Raw genomic sequence first — 20760 nt, forward strand, 5'->3', positions numbered from 1 at the left:
CATCATCTCAATTAATTGTCTTTTTATTTTATGGAATGGGAACACTAAAGATGTACTTTTTTACAGATTTCAAGTATGCAACACATTATTATTAGCTATAGTCACTATGCTGTACATTACATCTCCAGAACTCATTCATCTTTTGTTGTTGTTGTTGTTATGCTGGGTCTTTATTCCCTGACCAGGGATTGAACCTGGGCCACCTGCAGTGAAAGCATGGACTCCTTGGAGTGCCAAGGAAGTCCAGAACAAATTTATTTTAAAACTGGAAGTCTGTACTCAGTGACCAACTTCTTTCCATTTTTCCCACCACCTGGAACTACCGTTCTCCTCTGTGTTTCTATGACTTCAACCTTTTTTTTTTTTTAGATTCCACATACAAGTGAGATCATACAGTATTTATCTTTCATATCTGACTTATTTAACTTAACATAATGTCCTCTAGGTTCATCCACGTTATCACACTTATTAGGACTTGCTTTTCTATGGATGAATGTTTTTAACTCACAGTTACTTTATCCATTCACTTATCAGCAGACAATTCAATTGTTTCTCTGTCATGGTTATTGTAAATAATGCTGCAACAATGGGAGTATAGATCTCTCTTTTCTACCATTAACTAGGTTTTGATAATCTTGTCTATCATCTTAAAAGAGGCCTCTGGCCAGAAGAAATCTTTACTAAAGATTTCTACAGAACATGGGTCCTTTGTGCTGCCTCTCCAAAAGAATGTGCTGTGCTTTGCTGCTCAGTCATGTCCGACTCTTTCCAACCCTTTAGACGGTGGTCTGCAAGGCTCCTCTGTCCGTGGGATTTTTCATGAAAGTATACTGGAGTGGGTTTCCATTTCCTACTCCAGGGTATCCTCCCAACCCAGGGATCAAATCCAAGTCTCCTGTGTCTCCTGCACTGAAGGCAGATTCTTTACCACTGGCCATGGATGCCGTCACACATCACGTGTTTCTTGTGAACACTCATAATACACATGCGTATGTTACAGACAGTAAGTCTCACAGTAAAGAAACCCATTTCTATACTGTAATGTAAATGTGAAGAAACATTTCCTAAATATATTTGATCACTAAATCTAGTTTGCCTCAGTAAACAGTAACATAATAAGGAGTTAATATCTCTGCAAAACACTATCAGGACTACTTTTTATACTTATATAGAAAAAAGTAAATGTCCTTAGTAATTTTTGGAGAATATTTTTTTTAACTTGGAATACATCATGGATATTCATCAAAAGAAAGAATATATTAATAAAAAGTAATAGCCACTCTGTGCTGAGGACTGTTAATGTATAAATCTGCAAAGTAGATAAAATTACCCCATTGTACAGATGATAAGATGAGACTCAAGAAATTTAATTAATTTACTTACTGTCATACTTTTGAACAGAATTCAGATCCAGCTCTTTGTGGCTGCAAAACCAACATTTTTCTTGTGATGTCACATGCCAACATTAGACATGTGATGTCATTATGAAATTATGACTGTTAATTTATGGTTAACCCTTCACTGTTCTAGTCAATTTCAGTAATGTTTTCATTTTCTTTTCCTTTTCTTCACAATAATTATTGCAAAATTTCTACATTTTGCCTGCCACCCTACTTGTAGAAGTTTATTTCACTTCCTTTTAACCAACGTTATAAAAACATTAGAAATAAGTGTCCTCAATTGTTTGCAACCTAACCTGTACGTTTAGTTTTATGTGTACCCATCTCCCCATCTTTGTTCTGTTCATCTCAAGAAATAAAGAAAGAGAGGAAAAGAAAAGAAAGTCTCTACATCTGTGCTATATAACACTTGACTTCTCAAATTCCTTTTTTGTACCTATCCCTATCTCATTCTCTACGTTTCCCTCCCCAGTGGATTTTTTCAACATTTTTAACATGTTCAGTTCTCTCCCTACAAGCAGTCTAGAGCAACTCTTTCTCCTCCTCCTTTCCTACCTGCATATCTTCCAGTTTACTTTTCTCTCTCCTTAGCCAAGCTTCTTGAAAATCTTGTCTACACTAGCAGTCTACTTATCTCCACTTCTCGCTTTCCAAACCTCTTCAATTAGGCATCTCCCCCTTTTTCCTTGAAACTTTTTCAACAAGATCATCAGTGAGCTCCTAGTTGCTGAATCTTTGGGCACCTTTTGATTCTTTATTTAATCAACCATACCTTTCCTCTTGCAAAACGCTATTTCTTTTTTTTTTTTTTTAAACGCTATTTCTTTTCTTTTTTTTTTTAAACGCTATTTCTTTTCCATCGTTACAGCTCGGTTGACTTGGTTTCTTCCTGCTTCTCTAGTGACTTTGTCTCAAACTCCCCTAGAGGTTTCTCTTCCTCTAGCTGTCTTCTAAATGCTGCTTTTTCTCAGAGAAGAAGTCCAGGCTCATATTCCTTATCAATAGTCATACTCTTTTTGAGTCATCTCATCTACTCTTGTGGATCCAATTTCACCCTGTTATGCTTATCATTTTAGGTTCACCTGCAATATAGAAGAACTGCTGGCTCAAAAGTACATCCAATTCTTACAAGAAATTTCAACTTGAATGACCTACACGTATGTCTAAATTGAAATTATTGATATTCTCCTGTCTCAATATGCTTTACTACATATATTCCCTTTTAAAAGTAACTTGCACTCAGACTTTAAGGGAAATGAATGAATGAATCAACAGTAATCCTCATTTTTTTCTGTCTTATCTCAGATCTAATCCATCAACAATTCCCTTTGAATTGTTTCTACCTAACACTTCTAAAATTAATCCATTTTTCTCTCATACACGATAAACATGCTACATTTTTTTTCTTGGGGGTCAATAGCACCCTTTTCTCTGAACTTCTAACTTCTACTCTTGCCATACTATAGTTAATTCTGCATTCTAAAGCTAGAGATATATTGCTTTTTATCATTGTTATTCAAATAGATTTCTTTATTATTTGTTTTAAAATTTATTTTATTGAAGTGTAGTTGATTTTACAATCTTGTGTTAATTTCTACTGTACAGCAAAGTGATTCAGTTTTACATATATATTATATATGTATATATAATATATAATGGTGGAGGGGAAGAAATAATTATGCATATGAATGTGAAATAATTATATAAATCAAGGCACAACATGGTAAAGATTAGGAACACTGAGGATGTTGGGAAGAACATAAAATTTTTGGAGAATAGAAGAAATCAGGTTCACATACAATGTTTGGGGCCTCAAAACGCTACCACAGTTCTCAAAATGTAAAAATGTTCTTAAAATTGTAAAGAATTTCTAACATCTAAATTTCTAGACTCATATTCAAATGTAAAAGTAAAATAAGGACTGGCTGAAATGTGTGAGGGCTAAAAAATTACACAGGAAGCCCAGATGCCCCAATAAAATAAGGCACCAAAATATAAACAAGAGAAGATTGGGATTCAAAAAATCATAGCTTCTATACTGAAGATAAAAGAACCCAGGATAATGATAAAGGGAATATCTAAGCTGTTTAAAAAGCCTGGAGAGAAGTTCGAGTTATGTTGGTGGGCTCCAGGAGGAAGACCTTTAAGGAGACAAAAAACAGATATATTAACTTACCTATGTACGTTTGGAACATGACTGAAGTGACTCAGCAGCAGCAGCATGTACATTCACACATACACACACACCCATATAGATGACTGATACATAGATATGCAGATAGTCTTTTCTTTAACAGAAATAAAGTTTCATTGTTCTGGTCGATATTTGAAGGCTTAAAAGAACTTCCTGAACAAATGGATTATTAAGACAGTTGTTAACCCAAAAAAGAAAATTTATACAAATAAAGGAAGTAATTTTGCTATATTTCATGGCTCAGCTCTGAAAACATTTTCACAGTCTAATAATATAAACACTAAAATGTTTATTTAATTAAAATCGTGGTAGAACTATCTTGAAAAGTTAAGGGAAGGAAAATGTGTATGCTGCATGTTGGTACAAAGGAAAGGCAGTAGCCAGATTATCATAGCTGATCAATAGATAACGTCTGAAGTTAAGACTAAAAATAGATATTGCATAATTTAGAAAATGGAAGCAAATACCCAAAGAAATATTTTGAAAATGTTGAAATTGTGTCTTCAGGAAGTGAGACTCAGTGATGAAAAGGGGAAAGGATTGCTACTTTTTGCTAAAAGTCAGAGAATAGTATTTGACTTTTATAAAATATTTCCATACAAATAACAAAACAGTCATGTGGATGGGGAGGAACACATAGGTAGACATGAATCAAAGGTCATGTTCTTGTCCTTGAACTGGATGCTAAGTTCAAAGTGTTGGTTATATTATCATGCTTTATAGCATACATAAAACTTACATATACTGTTTCATACATCAAAAACCTAAAAAGTGTTTTAATACATAATCATTAATAAATTAAATATTTGATAAATCGGTACAACCATTATGAAAAACAGCATGGAGGCTCCTCAAAAAAAAAAAAAATCCTGCCAGGCTCCTCTGTCCATGGAGCTCTCCAAGCAAGAATACTGGAATGGGTTGCCATTTCCTTCTCCAGGGGATCTTCCCAACCCAGGAATTGAACCTGGGTCTCCTGCATTGCAGGCAGATTCTTTACCATTTGAGCCACCAGGGAAACCCAGAATTACCATATGGTCCAGCAATTCCACTCCTGGGTATAAATCCAGGTAAAACAAAAACATTAATTCAAAAGGATATCTGCATCCCAATGTTCACAGCAGCATGCTTTACAGCAGTCAAGATATGCAAGCAACCCAAGTACCCACCAGCAGAAAAATGGATAAAGGAGATTTATAATGGAATATTACTCCATTATATAAAAATGAAATGCTGCCATTTACAGCAACATGGACAGACCTACTAAGAATATTATGCTTACTAAAATAGGTCAAAGACAAATACTCCATGATAACACTTTAATGTGAAATCTAAAAAATAATGCAAATGAAGGTATATAACAAAACAGAAACAGACTCCCAGTACATAGAAAACCATCTAGTGGTTACCAGAAGGGAGAGGGAAGCGAGGAGGGCCAAGTTAGGAGCGTGCAATTAAGAGGAACAACAAACTACTCTCTATAAAATAGGTAAGCAGCAAGGACGTACTAGAGTACAGCGGGTCATAGCCATCATCTTATAAAACTTTTAAAGGAATAAAATCTGTAAAAATGCTAAACCACCAAGCTGTACATCTCAAACTAGTATAAAGTTATTGTACATCAAAAATACTTCAATTAAAAAAAAACTTGAAACCAAAAAACCTCATCTGCATTGAACGTTGAAGTTTTCAGAAATGGGGAAATAGATTTCTCAACGTCTCTAAAGACTGTTGGCTGCAGAGTTTCCAATAAGTTTCTTTTCTTTGACTAAAGGAAGTAAATAAAACAGTCAAGTGTCTTTGTTACACAAATCTCTGGTTAACCATGGGTAAGTTAGCATGTGGTGTGTTTCAATAAAAGATGCATTGTCAGACATAAGACCATGGAGACCACTGGGCTGGGAGAAAGAAGTCTGACGGCAGCATTTCACTGACGTCTGTTCTATTACTACAGACACTTGCTCAGGGCACCTTGGGGTTACGTCTGCCTCTTATCCTGGAATTTACTGACAAAAACAAAGGAACACATTGCCATAGATCTAAAAATTAATTGTCTACTCTTTCCAAAGGATCTGCCATTGAGCAGATCATATGCTCACTCAGTGTTCCCCTTCCCTTTTTGTCTGCAAGCTCCATGCAGGTTGGGACCTTATGTCTTGTGCATTCCTGGATATGCCTGCCATTTGCCTCGCACATTAGGAGAATTAAATACATAGCAATTGAATGAATGATTGAACTATTGATTTTTTTTTTGCTATTGATTAATCTGAGCTTTAGCCTATGAAAAATTGTATCAGTTCAGTTCAGTCACTCAGTCATGTCCAACTCTTTCCAACGCCATGGACTGTAGCACGCCAGGCCTCCCTGTCCATCACCAACTCCCGGAGTTTACTCAAACTCATTGAGTCAGTGATGCCAACCAACCATCTCATCCTCTGTTGTCCCTTTCTCCTCCTGCCTTCAATCTTTCTGAGCATCAGGGTCTTTTCAAATGAGTCAGCTCTTCGCATCAGGTGGCAAGAGTATTGGAGTTTCATCTTCAGCATCAGTCCTTCCAATGGATATTGAAGACTGATCTCCTTCAGGATGGACTGGTTGGATCCCCTTGCAGTCCAAGGGACTCTCAAGAGTTTTCTCCAATACCATAGCCAAATCTTACACTTATCTGCTTCCCTCTCAGATGACGTAATGACGAGAATGTAAAATTTAATGGCAGAAGACTTCAGGTTAATTCCTGGGTATGCCCTCCACCAACTTTGTCATTCTGAGCAACCCTGCATAGTTCTCTGAGCCTAAGTCCTCTCATCCATTCATCCATCATATCATGGTCATAAGACTTCTCTTGCTCTGGGGAGGGAATGAGTTAATAATTGGGTATTTTATAGACTGTAAAATAAGATATGAATGTCAGTTGTATAAATCTTCCTGATATGTATTTTCTAAATATTGAAACCATTTTATTCACCTCAGTACATGTTAGTTTTCTAAATTGAATTAATAAGCAAGATATTTTGGTGCAATGCTAATAGTCTTCATGAGTTTCTGTGGCGCATAGATACAATGGATTATTACTCAGGCATAAAAAGGGACAATATTGTGCCATGTGCAGAGACATGGATGGACTTAGAGACTGTCACATAGAGTGAAGTAAGCCAGAAAGAGAAAAACATATATCATATATCAATGTATATATGTGGAATCTAAAAATGTACAGATGAGCCTATTTGCAAAGCAGAAATAGAGACACAGGCATAGAAAACATATGTATGAATACCGAGGGTAGAAGGGGGAGATGGGATGAAATGGGAGATTGGGATTGACATATGTACACTGCCATGTATAAAATAGAGAGCTAATGACAACCTACTGCACAGCACAGGGAATCCCACTCAGTGCCCTGTGGTTACCTAGATGGGAGGGAAGTCCAGAAAGGAGGGGCTGTGTGTACACATGGGGCTGATTTATTTTGCTGTATAGCAGAAACTACCACAGCACTGTAAAGCAACTATATTCCAACAAAAATTTTAAAACTGGATAAATAATAAGTTCTTACAGTGCACGCATGCACACACACACACACACACAAATTGTTAAAATAGGAATTGCCACAAATATTCATGTCTACCTCCTGGAGTCATAAGACCTCAAATATGTGAATCAACTATATTTTGCCCAAGGTACCATTTTCCCACCATTTTTCTGACAAACACAGAGTTGATCAGTTCTATTATATGGTTAAGTCACTAAGATATAGGGAAAAAAGAAATCATTTGTTATTTTCTTTTTTAAATCACCTGTGTTTCAGATAAGTGGATGCTCTATGAAGTTACAGATAAAAGTTCACTTTATTTAACTATTGAAGAACAAAGAAACCCCATCATCATTAAATTAAAATTATTTCATTATTAGATCTCTGTGTGCACGGATGATCTTTCTTTTAGATCAGTTAACATCTTTGCAATGTAACAAAGATCAGACCTCTATATGAATTATTTAGAAGAGAATCTGATGCAGTGAAGCAAGACAAGATTTTGTAGCAATGCGCCCTGAATTCAAATTCTGACTCAGTCATTAATTTCCATGAGCCTCAGTTTCCTTACATGCAAAGAAAAAAAAAAAGCAAACAGATACTTGAAAGGATGACAGAAATTTTACAGAAGGTGCCTGATTGGCAATCAATTAATGTTGGTAATCAGTGTTAGTAATCATTGTATTAGAGTCAGATTTTGGGTTTTTGAACCCCTCATGCTCAGATATCATTCTCCAACAATGCTTGTATTTACATACTAAGTTGGATGTGCGGAAAGCAGTGGATACCAGCTGATTCCCAAGAAGAAGAAATGTGGCTTGGATGTGTGGGTGTGGGGACAGCAACATCCCCAGAAGGCGGGAGTGGCTGGGCTGCATCTGTGTGGCTGTGTCACACATGATCAGAGACCCACAGATGCCAGAACTGTGCGAAGTGCTTTACATGTGAAGCAAGAAGAGAAACAAAGACAGACAGCAAACCAACAGCGTCTGCTTGCTATCCCCAAACCACAGCTGTGTTCAAAGCAGGGGGAAGCCTGTCAGATAGAAAGAGCTTTGTTCTCCTGAAAACTTGATGGCTTTGGATATGCATGTTTGGTATTAAAACCGAAGAAAAGCAGCCAATACCCTGCTTTTAGGCACTGCAAGATGAAGGGGGTGAGTGGGAACAAAAGAGAGAGAGAAACAGAGAAGCAGGGAAATTCTTGCAGGTCTGTGTACAGCCATCCAGGGAAGCCCACAAATGTTTCAATAAAGTCTACTAAACTTATGCATGCTAATGTGAGTGACTGTGTTATTACAGTTACATAGACTGGAAGAAAAACTGATGCCTAAATCAGTGCAGTAAGGGGAAGAGGTAGGTAGACCATCATATCAAGAGAAACTAAGTATCTCCCAGGGACTCCTATAAACCTTGGGCAGGACTTGGACTTGCACAGGCTATTTGGGAGTTGGAAGTAATTTGATCAAATCCAAGTGTACATGTGTGTATTTTTGTTGGGGGACTCTCAGCTCACCCAGAGATTATACACAGATCATAGTATCCTTATCTCTACACTACAAACAAGGCTGGAAGATGCTTAAATGACTTGTCCAAAGTCACTTAGCTAAGTATATAGGGAAGGGGGTGTTGGTATTTGAACCTGTGCCCACCTGTCCCCTAAATGGAACCCTCAGTTACCATGTCATGTCATTTCTGTAAGATGATTCTCTCGATCATCTGGGGGGGTTAGCTAGATGGGGGTTGCATCATAAATCACATCAGAGCTCTTGAATAAAACAAGCAAGCGAGCCCTGACTGTGCATATTCTGATTCATTAAGTCTAGGCAATATGAGAGGAATCTGTATTTTTTTTTTCAATTTTATCAGACATTTCTAATAGGAATTCAGACTCGGGACCCAAAGATGGTCTCTTCTCATAATATAAATGTGGGAAGCTCAGGGTCTCCGTTGGGAAGGGTCTTATGCAAAGACAAACACCAAGAACTCAACTTATTCCGAAGTCAAGGATAGAGCCTATATTTCTGGTCTCAACACTCAGTGGGAAATACTCATGAACACAAACTAAGAATCCACACAACACAGAGCCTAGAGGAATCAAGTGATCAAAAAAGTAGTTTAATGAGACACCTCTTTTTTAAAGAAACTACTAGAAAATATAAGAATGCTTCGGTAATTTTCTAGTTACCAGTTCTGTAACATAAGAAGTAGTAGCCTTATTCTGTCAAAAAAGAACACAAGGCTACAGAAGGAAATGATTTGACAAAGACTACAAGAGCAACCCAGATAATCATGGCCCAGATAATCACAATAGTGTGATCACTCACCTAGAGCCAGACACCCTGGAATGCAAAGTCAAGTGGGCCTTAGGAAGTGTCATTACAAACAAAGCTAGTGGAGGTGATAGAATACCAGCTGAGATAGTTAAAATCCTAAAAGATAATGCTGTGAAAGTGCTGCACTCAATATCTCAGCAAATGTGGAAAACTCAGCAGTGGCCACAGGACTGGAAAAGGTCAGTTTTCATTCCAATCCCAAAGAAAGGCAATGCCAAAGAATGCTCAAACTACTACACAATTGTACTCATCTCACACACTAGCAAAATGATGCTCAAAATTATCCAAGCCAGGCTTCAACAGTATGTGAACCATGAACTTTTAGATGTTCAAGCTGGTTTTAGAAAAAGCAGAGGAACCAGAGATCAAATTGCCAACATTTGTTGGATCATCGAAAAAGCAAGAGTTCCAGAAAAATATCTGTTTCTACTTTATTGACTATGCCAAAGCCTTTGACTGTATGGATCACAACAAACTATGGAAAATTCTTAAAGAGATTGGAATACCAGATCACCTGACCTGCCTCCTGAGAAAGTGTATGCAAGCCAAGAAGCAATAGCTAGAACTGGACATGGAACATCAGACTGGTTCCAAATCGGGAAAGGAGTATGTCAAGGCTGTATATTGTTACCGTGCTTATTTAACTTATATGCAGAGTACATCACGAGAAATGCTGGGCTGGATGAAGCACAAGCTGGAATCCAGATTGCTGGGAGAAATATCAATAGCCTCAGATATGCAGATGACACCAACCTTATGGCAGAAAGTGAAGAAGAACTAGAGAGCATCTTGATGAAAGTTAAAGAGGAGAGTGAAAAAGTTAGCTTAACACTCAACATTCAGAAAACTAAGATCATGGCATCTGGTCCCATCACTTCATGGCAAATAGATGGGGAATCAATGCAACAGTGGCTGACTTTATCTTTTGGGGCTCCAAAATCACTGCAGATGGTAACTGCAGCCATGAAATTAAAAGACACTTACTCCTTGGAAGAAAACTTTTGACCAACATAGACAGCATATTAAAAAACAGAGACATTACTTTGTCAACAAAGGTCCATCTAGTCAAAGGTATGGTTTTTCCAGTAGTCACGTATGGATGTGAGAGTTGGACTTTAAAGTAAGCTGAGCACCGAAGAATTGATGCTTTTGAACTGTGATGTTGGAGAAGTCTCTTGAGAGTCCCTTGGACAGCAAGGAGATCCAACGAGTCCATCCTAAAGCAAATCAGTCCTGAATATGCATTGGAAGGACTCATGTTGAGGCTGAAACTCCAATACTTTGGCCTCCTGATGCAAAGAACTGACTCATTTGAAAAGACCCCGATGCTGGGAAAGATTGAAGGCGGGAGAAGGGGACAACAGAGGATGAGATGGTTGGATGGCATCACCGACTCAATGGATATGGGTTTGAGTAAACTCAGAGTTGGTGATGGACAGGGAGGCCTGGTGTGCTGCAGTCCATGGGGTCGCAAAGAGTCTGACATGACTGAGTGACTGAACTGAACTGAACAAGAGCAAACCAGGATTCTAATTCAGCCTACTCAGCATGAAAAGAAAGACTACATACTTGATAAACAATACTCTCAATTTCAAAGTGCATGTGTATTACATGAGCTGCTCTTGAGGTTGTAAAAACAGGGTCATTTTGTGCGTAATCAGAAGGATTCCTCTGGCTCCCACTCTCACCCACTGTTTTGCAATCCCCAGTCCCTTGTAGAGTCTTGTTCAGGCATTCCTGAGGGTGGTCGAGAAGAGAACACTACTCTCTCCTTACCAACCTTATCTGCCCTCAGGATGAAGCTAGCCTGGAAAACTATAAACCATAGTGACAATGAAAGGCAGTTCAAATGAGACAGCATGCAAGTCAAAAGCAAAGCAGACCCCTGGATAAGCAAGGAGCTGAAAGTCAGAGAGAGGACACTGTTAGAGAAATGCGAGGAGAAACTCATTCATGCCAAGGTTTACAGTCAAGTGTCCTTTATATGCTGGAGACCACACCACAGCTGTACCAATGTCTGCATAGCTGTAACTTCCCAACTGCTATGCTATTACAGCAGTGATATAATCAGAATAACAACAGAATGTCTCTTCCTTCTACCCTCTTCCTTTCCTTCTTCTCTTCCGTCTTCTTCACAGAAGCAAATGCATGCCCTGCAGTTGAGGAAGTAGAGTTTCGGAGACATGTGGTCGTGGCATCATCCGCAGAGCACGGCTGCTCAGAGGTGATCATGTGAGTGTGTGTGTGTGCAGTGGGGGAGTGCAGGAGGATACCTAGTGGCCAAGGGAGCAGATGGGGGCAGGTGAAGATGAAACCAGGATGGTGGGGAGATTGCTTACATGAAGCAAATGACTGAGCAAACGAGTAAATATTTTGAAAATGACATCCAGTTTTCTCAATGTTGAAAAAATGATTTAGAAACATAAATAGGGTGAAATCTAGAAAGAAGCCTGAGGTATTAGAATTAGAAGTTGTTCTAGTTACATGCCAAACCTTCCTGAAATTGAGTTGCATATAGCAATCACGTTTTCTATTCGCAGGTCCTGTGGGTCAGGAATCCAGGCAAACACAAGAGGGCACAGAACAGCCTGGCTCCCTGGTGTCTGGGGCCTCCTCAGGGGGTGGCCTGGGCACAGTGGGCTGGAGTCATCTGGGGCCCCCAGGGTGGCTGAGCTTCTCCCATGCTAGCCCAGGGCTCCTGTGCAAGCATTCTGGTGAACAAGGCAGAACCTGCATGGTCTTTTCTGCACTGGCCTCAGAAATCACATAACATCATTTCTGCCATAACCATGGAATTACATACGAGTCAGAGGTTAACCCAGACTCAAATGAAGGGGACATGCATTTTCTCTTTGGTGGAAAGAGCGACATGAAATTTGTGGGTATTCAGAAACACCCAGAGGATTGCCATGAACTCATGTAGGTATGCATATACGTATTTAAGCATATATGTATGCATGTGTATGGGCTTCCCTGGTGGCTCAGTGCTAAAGAACCCACCTGCAACACAAGGGACACAGCTTTCCCCAGGTTGGGAAGATCCCCTGGAAGAGGAAATGGTAACCCACTCCAGTATTCTTGCCTGGAGAATCCCATCTCTATCTTGCCATGGATAGAGAAGCCTGGTGGGCTACTGTCCATAGGGTTGTAAAGAGTCAGACATGACTGAAATGACAGCATGCACACATGTGTATACTTATGTGTATAGATACACACACATACACGCATGTGTATATATATAGTCATACATATAATGACATGCATATATATTTCCCTACCTCTGTCAATCAAGAGTTCATTGAGCAATGCCAGAAAAATAATGATGAACACACTGAATACCCAGATGATCTTGGCTTCTAAATATCTTACTTCACAAGAAGGAATGATGATGTTTCCAGAACTAAGAAAGGAAAAGTGATGATTGTAGGTTATCTTGGTTTGCCATGAAGGAAAGGTTGAAAGAATACAAGGCATGTCAAAAAGATATAGGAATCAGCTAGTAGTTGCTCCCAAGGACCAAAGATGGGACAATTTAAGCATCAAAATAAATAGTGATAGTGACATATAACAACTCATGAAAGCAACTGGTGTTCATGAGCCCATACTTGATATAAACAAAAATATAAATAAACAGGGTGAGGGGACATTTATTCCTTGAGAAAAACTGAAAGTGAAAGTTGCTCAGTCATGTCCGACTCTTTGCGATCCCATGGAATTCTCCAGGCCAGAATACTGGAGTGGGTAGCCTTTTCCTTCTCCAGGGGATCTTCCCAACCCAGGGACTGAGCCCAGGTCTCCCGCATTGCCAACAGATTCTTCACCAGCTGAGCCACAAGGGAATTCCTTGAGAAAGATGCCAACTGATACATGTAGAAGGAATAATGGAAATAGAAAAATCACTACTTGGCTGGATTGATTTAGGCAGAAGTTATTTGTCTCAGATGGTAAAGAGTCTCCCTGCAATGTAGGAGACCCAAGTTCGATCCCTGGGTCAGGAAGATCCATCCCCTGGAGAAGGGAATGGCTACCCACTCCAGTATTCTTGCCTGGAGAGCTCCATGGACAGAGGAGTCTGGCTGGCTACAGTCCATGGGATCACAAAGAGTTGGACACAAGTGACTAACACTTTCACTTTCTATCAATGGATGCTAAGGCAGTGGGTGGGGTTCTGGAAAACAAGATGCCAGAGTAATTTCTGAATACCTACCCCTCGAAGACTCATCAACTACAGAGGGAAAACGGTGACCTCACTGTAGGGCAATCTGGTAGTTAGCACTATGACCAGGTGATGCACGTTGTGACCACTGGCGGGACCAGTCAATATCATGTGTCTCCTGACATGAGTCATTGAGAAGATGCAAGGTCTCTGCTGCTTCTGTCAAGAAAGCATGGCCCATGTTAGGTTGTAAGGAAATAACGGACTCTGGTTGAGGTTTGTCCTACAAATTGAACAGATTGTGCTCTTAAAAACTGTTAGAAAAAGGACAGAGAAAGTCCAAACCACTGTTCCAGGCTGAAGGAGAGTAATGAGAGCTGTTAACTAAAACAACGAATTTCTGAAGAAGCTCCTTGGCCAGGAGAACAAATTGGATACTGTTGAGACTGTGGCGAAATTTGCATGGGGTATGGATAATAGATTGGATGGTAGGGCTGTGTCAAGATCGATTTTCTGATTTGGAGAGTTGTTGTGTGGCAATGCAAGAGTCTGTCTTTGCCTGGGTGGTATACATACTGGAGGGGAGAAGGCAATGGCACCCCACTCCAGCACTCTTGCCTGGAAAATCCCACGGACGGAGGAGCCTGGTAGGCTGCAGTCCATGTGGTCTCGAAGAGTGGGACCTGACTGAGCGACTTCACTTTCACTTTTCACTTTCATGCATTGGAGAAGGAAATGGCAACCCACTCCAGTGTTCTTGCCTGGAGAATCCCAGGGACGGGGGAGCCTGGTGGGCTGACATCTATGGGGTTGCACAGAGTCAGACACACTGAAGTGACTTAGCAGCAGCAGCAGCATACGTACTGGAGAATTAAGGAGTCACGGGAGGGGGTTATACCTGCTATTGCTTTCAGATGGTTCAGAAAGACTAATGACAATGGGTATGAGGAGAGAAGAGAGAGCAAATGAGGAGAATCCATGGGTTGAATGATGTTCCCCTTTCTAAATTCACATGTTGACGTCCTATGCCCCAGAACCTCAGAATGTGACCTTATTTCAAGATAAGGTCTTTAAAGAGATAATGAAATTAAAGGGAGGTCATTAGGGTGGGCCTTACATCAATATGACTGATGTCTTTACAAGAAGAGGAAATCTGGACACAGATAGACACACAGAAGGAAGAAGTGTAAAGAGACAAAAGGAGACCACCATCTGTAAGCCAAGGAGAGAGAGACTTGGAACAGATCCTTCTTTCACAAGCCCTCAGAAGGAATTTACCCTGGATACACTTTGGTTTCAGATTTTAGACTTGATCTTTGACTCTCCAGAGCTGAGACAGTAAACTTCTATTGTATAAGCCATCCAGTCTGTGGTACTTTGTTTTAGTACCCCTAGCAAATCAACACTATGTGAAAAGGATACAGATCTTCTTCATAATGTTCTTTGCAACTTTTCTGTTTAAGTTTGAAATTACTGTACACTATTATTGAAATATTGAGAAGGTATCATTTTACATGTAATCATCTAGCACTATTTTCACATGTGCTCTTTCCTTTGATCTTCAGTACACCTCAAGTGGGGTAGTGATTATTAATTGATTAATTATTCATTGATCCATTTCATGGTGTAGTAGGCTCTGAGTAAGTTGCAAAGGGATTTTTATAGTTAACAACTAAGGGAGAAAAATGAAGCTTAATGAAGTATCCTCTGAGCTTCTAATGTTGACAGTAGGAGAAGCTACTAGTTAATACATGTTAAACTTTTAATGAAGTAATCAGAAGAAGAAGGGCAATAAGAAAGTTTCCTTTACAGATTTACAGATTGCCCTAAACTCCATTTTTTTAAAGAAAAGACTTGGAGGAAGGATAGAAGAGAAGAGGAGAGAGAGAAGCAGAGAGAAGTGGGAAACAGGATAAGGGTGAAGGGGAGAGAGGAGTAGTGATTATCACCAGCTGTTTTTGGCCCTCACCTGGAAGCTGATGAGCAGGCAGATGGGAGACAAAGAGCAGCATCCTCTCCTCACAGGTAGAGATGGTCCCTTTCTAGTCTCTCCTGGTTCATAAAATCTCCACAGTGTCCCCTGCCGAGTGGTATTGTTATAAAATGCTATTTTTTTTTCTCTACTATAACCTGAGGCATTCTAGCCTCTTCAGGTCCTTGGTTATAGAATCTTGGGTAAAGACAGAACCATGATCCTGTAAAAACACACTCATGGGCTTCCTGGGAAGTCCAGTGGCTAAGACTCAGTGCTCTCAATGCAAAGGGCTTAGGTCAGATCCCTGGTCAGGGAAGTAGATCCCACAGGCTGCAACGAAGACACAGCACATACAAATAAATAAAAAGACATTTAGAAAGTACATAGTCATATGAAGTCATTCCTCTGCTCAAACCCCACTGGTGACTCTCAGTAAAATCCAGTGTCGGTCCCAAAATGAGCATCGCCCTACCTGATCTGTCCACCTGTTACCTCCCACACTGCATCCCCTCAGTCCAGCCTCCAGAAACTCCTTAAGGTACCTCAAACTCACCAAGGTGGCTCCAGTACTGGGGCTGTGTAGAGTAGGTCCCCCTTCTCTGAAGTTTCACGTTCCTTGGTTTCAGTTACCACGCTTTGAAAACATTAAATGGAAAATTCCAGAAATAAACCATTCCTAATTTTTAATTTCATGGATGTTCTGAGTGGCGTGTTGAAATCTCACGAGGTTCTACCAGTGACATGACTCCTCCTTTTCCTCAGCAACCCCCGTACCTTAGTTACTTAGTAGCCCTCTCAGTTATCAGATGGACTCCCATGGTATCACCGTGCTTGTGTTCAAGGAACCTTTCTTTGGCTTGGTAGTGTCCCAAAGTGCAAGAGGAGTGATGCTGGCAATTCAGATTTGCCAAAGAGGAGCCACAGAGTGCTTCCATTAGGTGAAAAGATGAAAGTTCTTGACTTAATAAGGAGAGAAAAACATCATATGCTGAGGTTGCTAAGCTCTACCATTAAGGCAGACCTTCCATTTGTGAAATTGTGAAGAAGAGAAAAGAAACCGCCTGAAGCAGCTGATTCTCCTGACATTATCATCAGAAGGTCAATAGCAGCCCATATCATTCATCTCAGCTCATCACCGAGGCTTTTTATCTCATCTCATCATCACCAGAAGGGTGAGTGCTGTGTTTTGAAAGAGAGACCACATTCACATAGCTTTTATCACAGTGTACTGCTACAGGTGTTCTATTTTATTACTAGTTATTGTTGTTAATCTGTTACTGTGCTTAATTTATAAATTAAACTTTACCATAGGTATGTATGCATAGAAGGAAATGATATATTTAGGGTTTGTTGCTATCTGAGATTTCAGGCACCCACTGGAGGTCTTGGACCATATCCCCCTGTGAATAAGAGCCAGGGGGCTACTCTACTTTCTGTTCCCTCTGTCTCCAGTGTGCTGTCTTGAAATGCCCAGAAACCTGGTCCCCTTACTTCCTCTGATCTTTACTAGAAAGTCACCTGCACGGCCAACCCTTTTTAAAATTTAAAAGCTACCCAAAATGCCCCATTCACCTTTCCCTACTTGGTTATTGCCCTTAGAGCTTGTCACTGTGTAACATTCCGTGGTTTTTTACTATTTGGCTTTCGTTTATACATTGCTTATCTTTTTCACTGGAACATCTCTTCCACAGGGACAGAGAGTTTTGTTTTATTTACTGTTGTATCCTTAGCACATAGAGTGGTATTTGGCTCAAAAAATACTTTTTGAGTGAATAACTGGGGTTACTTGACCACCCTGTGTCCCAGTTACATTATCAAAACCAGTATAATAAGTGTTATATGCTGCTGAGAATGTGGAGAAACCAATCACTCATATACCGCTGGTGAAAGTCTAAAATGACACAGCCATTCTGGAAAACTATTTGGCAGTGTCTTATTAAAGTAAATACGCAGTTATCATATGACCCAGCAACTGTACCTTTGGGCATTTACCCTTGAGAATGAAGAGTTATGTTCCCATTGAAAAAAAAAGTACATAGTTATTCTTAACAGCTGTGGTACATCCATACTATGGAATATGACTCAGCAATGAAAACAAATATAATTGTTGATACAACTTTGGTAAATCTTGAAGTAAAAATCAAACAAGCAAAAGAAAACACACACACACAGCAAAAAACAAATCCCAACAGGCTATATACTGTATGATTCCATGTATACAATATTCTCAAATGGTAAATGTAAAGAGATGAGGGGATTTCCAGGGATTAGGGATGAAGATGGTGTTGGAGGAAGAGAGGTAAATGTGTTTACTACAAGATAATATAATGGGGGGAAAATAGCTATAGAAGGAACACGTGGTGATCAAATTGCTGTTTGACTGTGGTGGTATATATGCAAACCTACACTTGTGATAAAATTATACACATCTAAACACACACACACTGTTACCCTTTTGAGTTGGCTCCCATCAAACGTCCTCCGGCAGGTGTTGCTTGCGCCAGTAGAGTGAGATGGAGTTTGGTTCAAAAACAAAGTTCTTTGATTGAACTCAGGTGCCAGCTCCCGCAATAGAGTCCATGCTCTCCGTGATAGGGTGCAGGAGGAGCTGCTTTATAGGGATCAGCTTTATTAGGATCAGCCTGTAAGAGTCTCCTGAGTGGGGAGGGGCGGAGTTCTCGCCTCGAGGCAGCTTTTGCTGCTCTCAGGACCACAGAGCCTTTCTGCGCAAGGCCTGCGGCTGCTGTCTTGAGTTGCACTCCACGCACAATGCTTCAGCACTCGCCCTCACCGCATGGGCCGGCCTCCGCCCCTCGTGCTCATTAACTGGTCCAAGCACAGGGCGGAGGCCACTGCATGCAGCATCCTATGAGCAAATGAAACTAGACGAAGCACAAAGGAAAAGGAAAAAAAAAGTTAGATTTAATTTTATTACCTGGGATCTATTTTTATTTTGCCGGGAATTGTGAATGGGCTTTGCTGGTAACACAATGTATCACTGTCAATTTCTGGATTGTGATATTGCAAGATACTACCATTGTGGGAGACTAGGTAAACAGCACACGGGATCAGTCTGCATTATTTCTTACAAGTGTCTGTGAGTCTACGGATTTCTCAAAAGAAGAAAGAGTGATTGAAACACTGCAATATTTTTAATTCTGGAAATGTGCATTGAGTGCTCAGTATGTATGTGCATCACCTTTGCAGGGTAGTTGTAGAGATTAAATGGATATATACATATACAAGTGTCTATGTGTGTAAATAATGCATTGAAAGTCTGCTCAGGGCATTTCCTTGGTGGTCCAGTGGCTAAGACTCCGTGCTCCCAAAACAGGGGACCCAGGTTCGATTCCTGGTCAGGGAGCTAGATTCTGCATGCTACGACTACAACCTGGCACAGCCAAATAAATAAACAAAAATAAATACTTTTAAAAAATTCTGCTCAGCATATAATAAACCCTTGGTACATTTCAGCTGTTGTTATTCCAATCCTTGAAGGCAGAGCTTGTGTTCAATTAATCTGATTCCCAGGACTTGTATTATTGTTGATGCAAATTGCTAGCACCTGTCAAGGTAAACTGACTAATTGGCTTATCTAATCCCTTGTACCAGGGTCAGTAAGACCTCTCTGTGGAGTCTAGCAAATCAAGAGCCCTAACCAGAAAGACAATAGGACTACCTAGACTCCACCTCCCAGCACTGCTAATTTATCATAAGCCCATCTCCTTCAGTAAGTCTTTGTTTCATCATTTGTGAGAGTAGGAATTGGAATGACATTATTTCTAACTCTTAAATGTACATCATTCCATGTTTTATAATACACAGAGAATTATTCTTTTTATTTAAACATTTTGTATTGGAGTATAGCCAGTTAACCATGTTGTGATAGTCTCAGGTAAACAGCAAAGAGACTCAGCCATACATATATCCATTCTCCAAACTCCCTCCCATCCAAGCTTCCGCATAACATTGAGCAGAGTTCCCTGTGCTATTCAGTAGGTCCTTGAAACTTGAGCCTTGGGCCAGGAGTCCAAAGGGAGTTATATACTGTTTCCAAAATTCCAGTCTCCAGTTGCACTTCAGTGAAGTAGACTCTTCTCTTTCTGGCCCCCATTAAAGCCCAGTTATTAGCAGCTGTTTTTCAGAAACTTTATAGGTCTTTGAAGTATGTGGTAGTCAGAATATCTGTAGATAATAGCAAGCCAAGATTTTTGAAACCTATAGGGGATAAGAAATTGTAGAAACTTAAGCCATAATTATGGTATTAATCACTAGCATTGCATCATTATCCTCCAAAGCCGAGGGGAATTATACTTGCTACATTTAAAAACAATAAAAGCATGTTGGGATTTAGGAAAGTACAAAAAAGGCTTCAGAAAAAATACCAGTTTGTTTATTTTATCTAATATTTGCCATACAACCTGATGCATTTCTGTAGTGTTTTGGGGAGGACTCCTGGGTAATTTTTCATGCTAAAAGTTAGCCAATAGCTGACAGATGTTTTACTCAAGTTTTAACATTGCAGTGAGCATTGTATGGATCATTCTTGCCTGTCCTGTTACCCTACGTCAGAGTATCTGGAATGTCTAACCCCTTCAGAGTTGGAATTGCTTATATTTTAGTATCAATTTGGGATTCCTTGAATATTAAATCAAGTGCTTATTAAACACCTTGTGTGAACTTACCCTTGCAGAAACACTATGAACTAATTACAATGAAATATGCAAGTTTCTCTATTAATAGTAAATACAATTTGTTGAGGAACTACTAAAGGCCCACATTATATGCATATTAACTCATCTAATTCTCATAACTCTATCAAAAGCACATTAGTAACTCCAGTTTACAAAGAAAGCATGCCAGGTCAGAGACTTTATGTTAATAAAATCTTAAGTATTTTTTCCAATGTGATTGGCTGTTGCAATCAAATTTTTTAATTCAAGTAAAAATAAATGTATGGATGCTGGTACTGAAATTACAATGACAAGAAATAGAAATCAACTATGGTCAAAGTCATTGAAGAAAATAGAAAAAATATTTTCAAAGTGCTAAAAAAATTTGGTTGGTTAAGTTGTATTTCCAGCAAAACCATCCTTTAAGAATCTGGCTGAAATAAAGACATTTTTATATAAACAATGAATAGATTATGAATAAATTCTCATAAAATAAA

At 39.5% G+C, this 20760-nt stretch overlaps 2 long non-coding RNA genes across 6 annotated transcripts in view; one reads left to right on the forward strand and one right to left on the reverse strand.

Moving 5' to 3' along the window:
- Positions 1-3242: 3242 nt before the first annotated feature.
- On the reverse strand, positions 3243-18178 carry LOC123332965. Of its 4 annotated transcripts, XR_006550184.2 has the most exons (5): positions 18042-18178; positions 16144-16224; positions 15585-15695; positions 13667-13834; positions 6121-6441 (listed from the first exon to the last, which is right to left on the reverse strand). It is a non-coding gene; the product is annotated as an uncharacterized LOC123332965 (long non-coding RNA). The 4 variants fall into 4 exon arrangements; XR_006550183.2 differs by lacking the exons at positions 6121-6441; positions 15585-15695 and adding an exon at positions 3243-3541; XR_006550181.2 differs by lacking the exon at positions 15585-15695.
- LOC123332966 overlaps positions 16364-20760 on the forward strand; it is a 55622-nt gene continuing 51225 nt past the window's right edge. For both annotated transcript variants that reach the window (XR_006550187.2, XR_006550185.2), the window contains exon 1: positions 16364-16762. This is a non-coding gene — a long non-coding RNA (uncharacterized LOC123332966). The remainder of the gene's footprint in view (positions 16763-20760) is intronic.

Source organism: Bubalus bubalis, chromosome 3 (genome assembly GCF_019923935.1).
Source record: "Bubalus bubalis isolate 160015118507 breed Murrah chromosome 3, NDDB_SH_1, whole genome shotgun sequence".
NCBI lineage: Eukaryota > Metazoa > Chordata > Mammalia > Artiodactyla > Bovidae > Bubalus > Bubalus bubalis.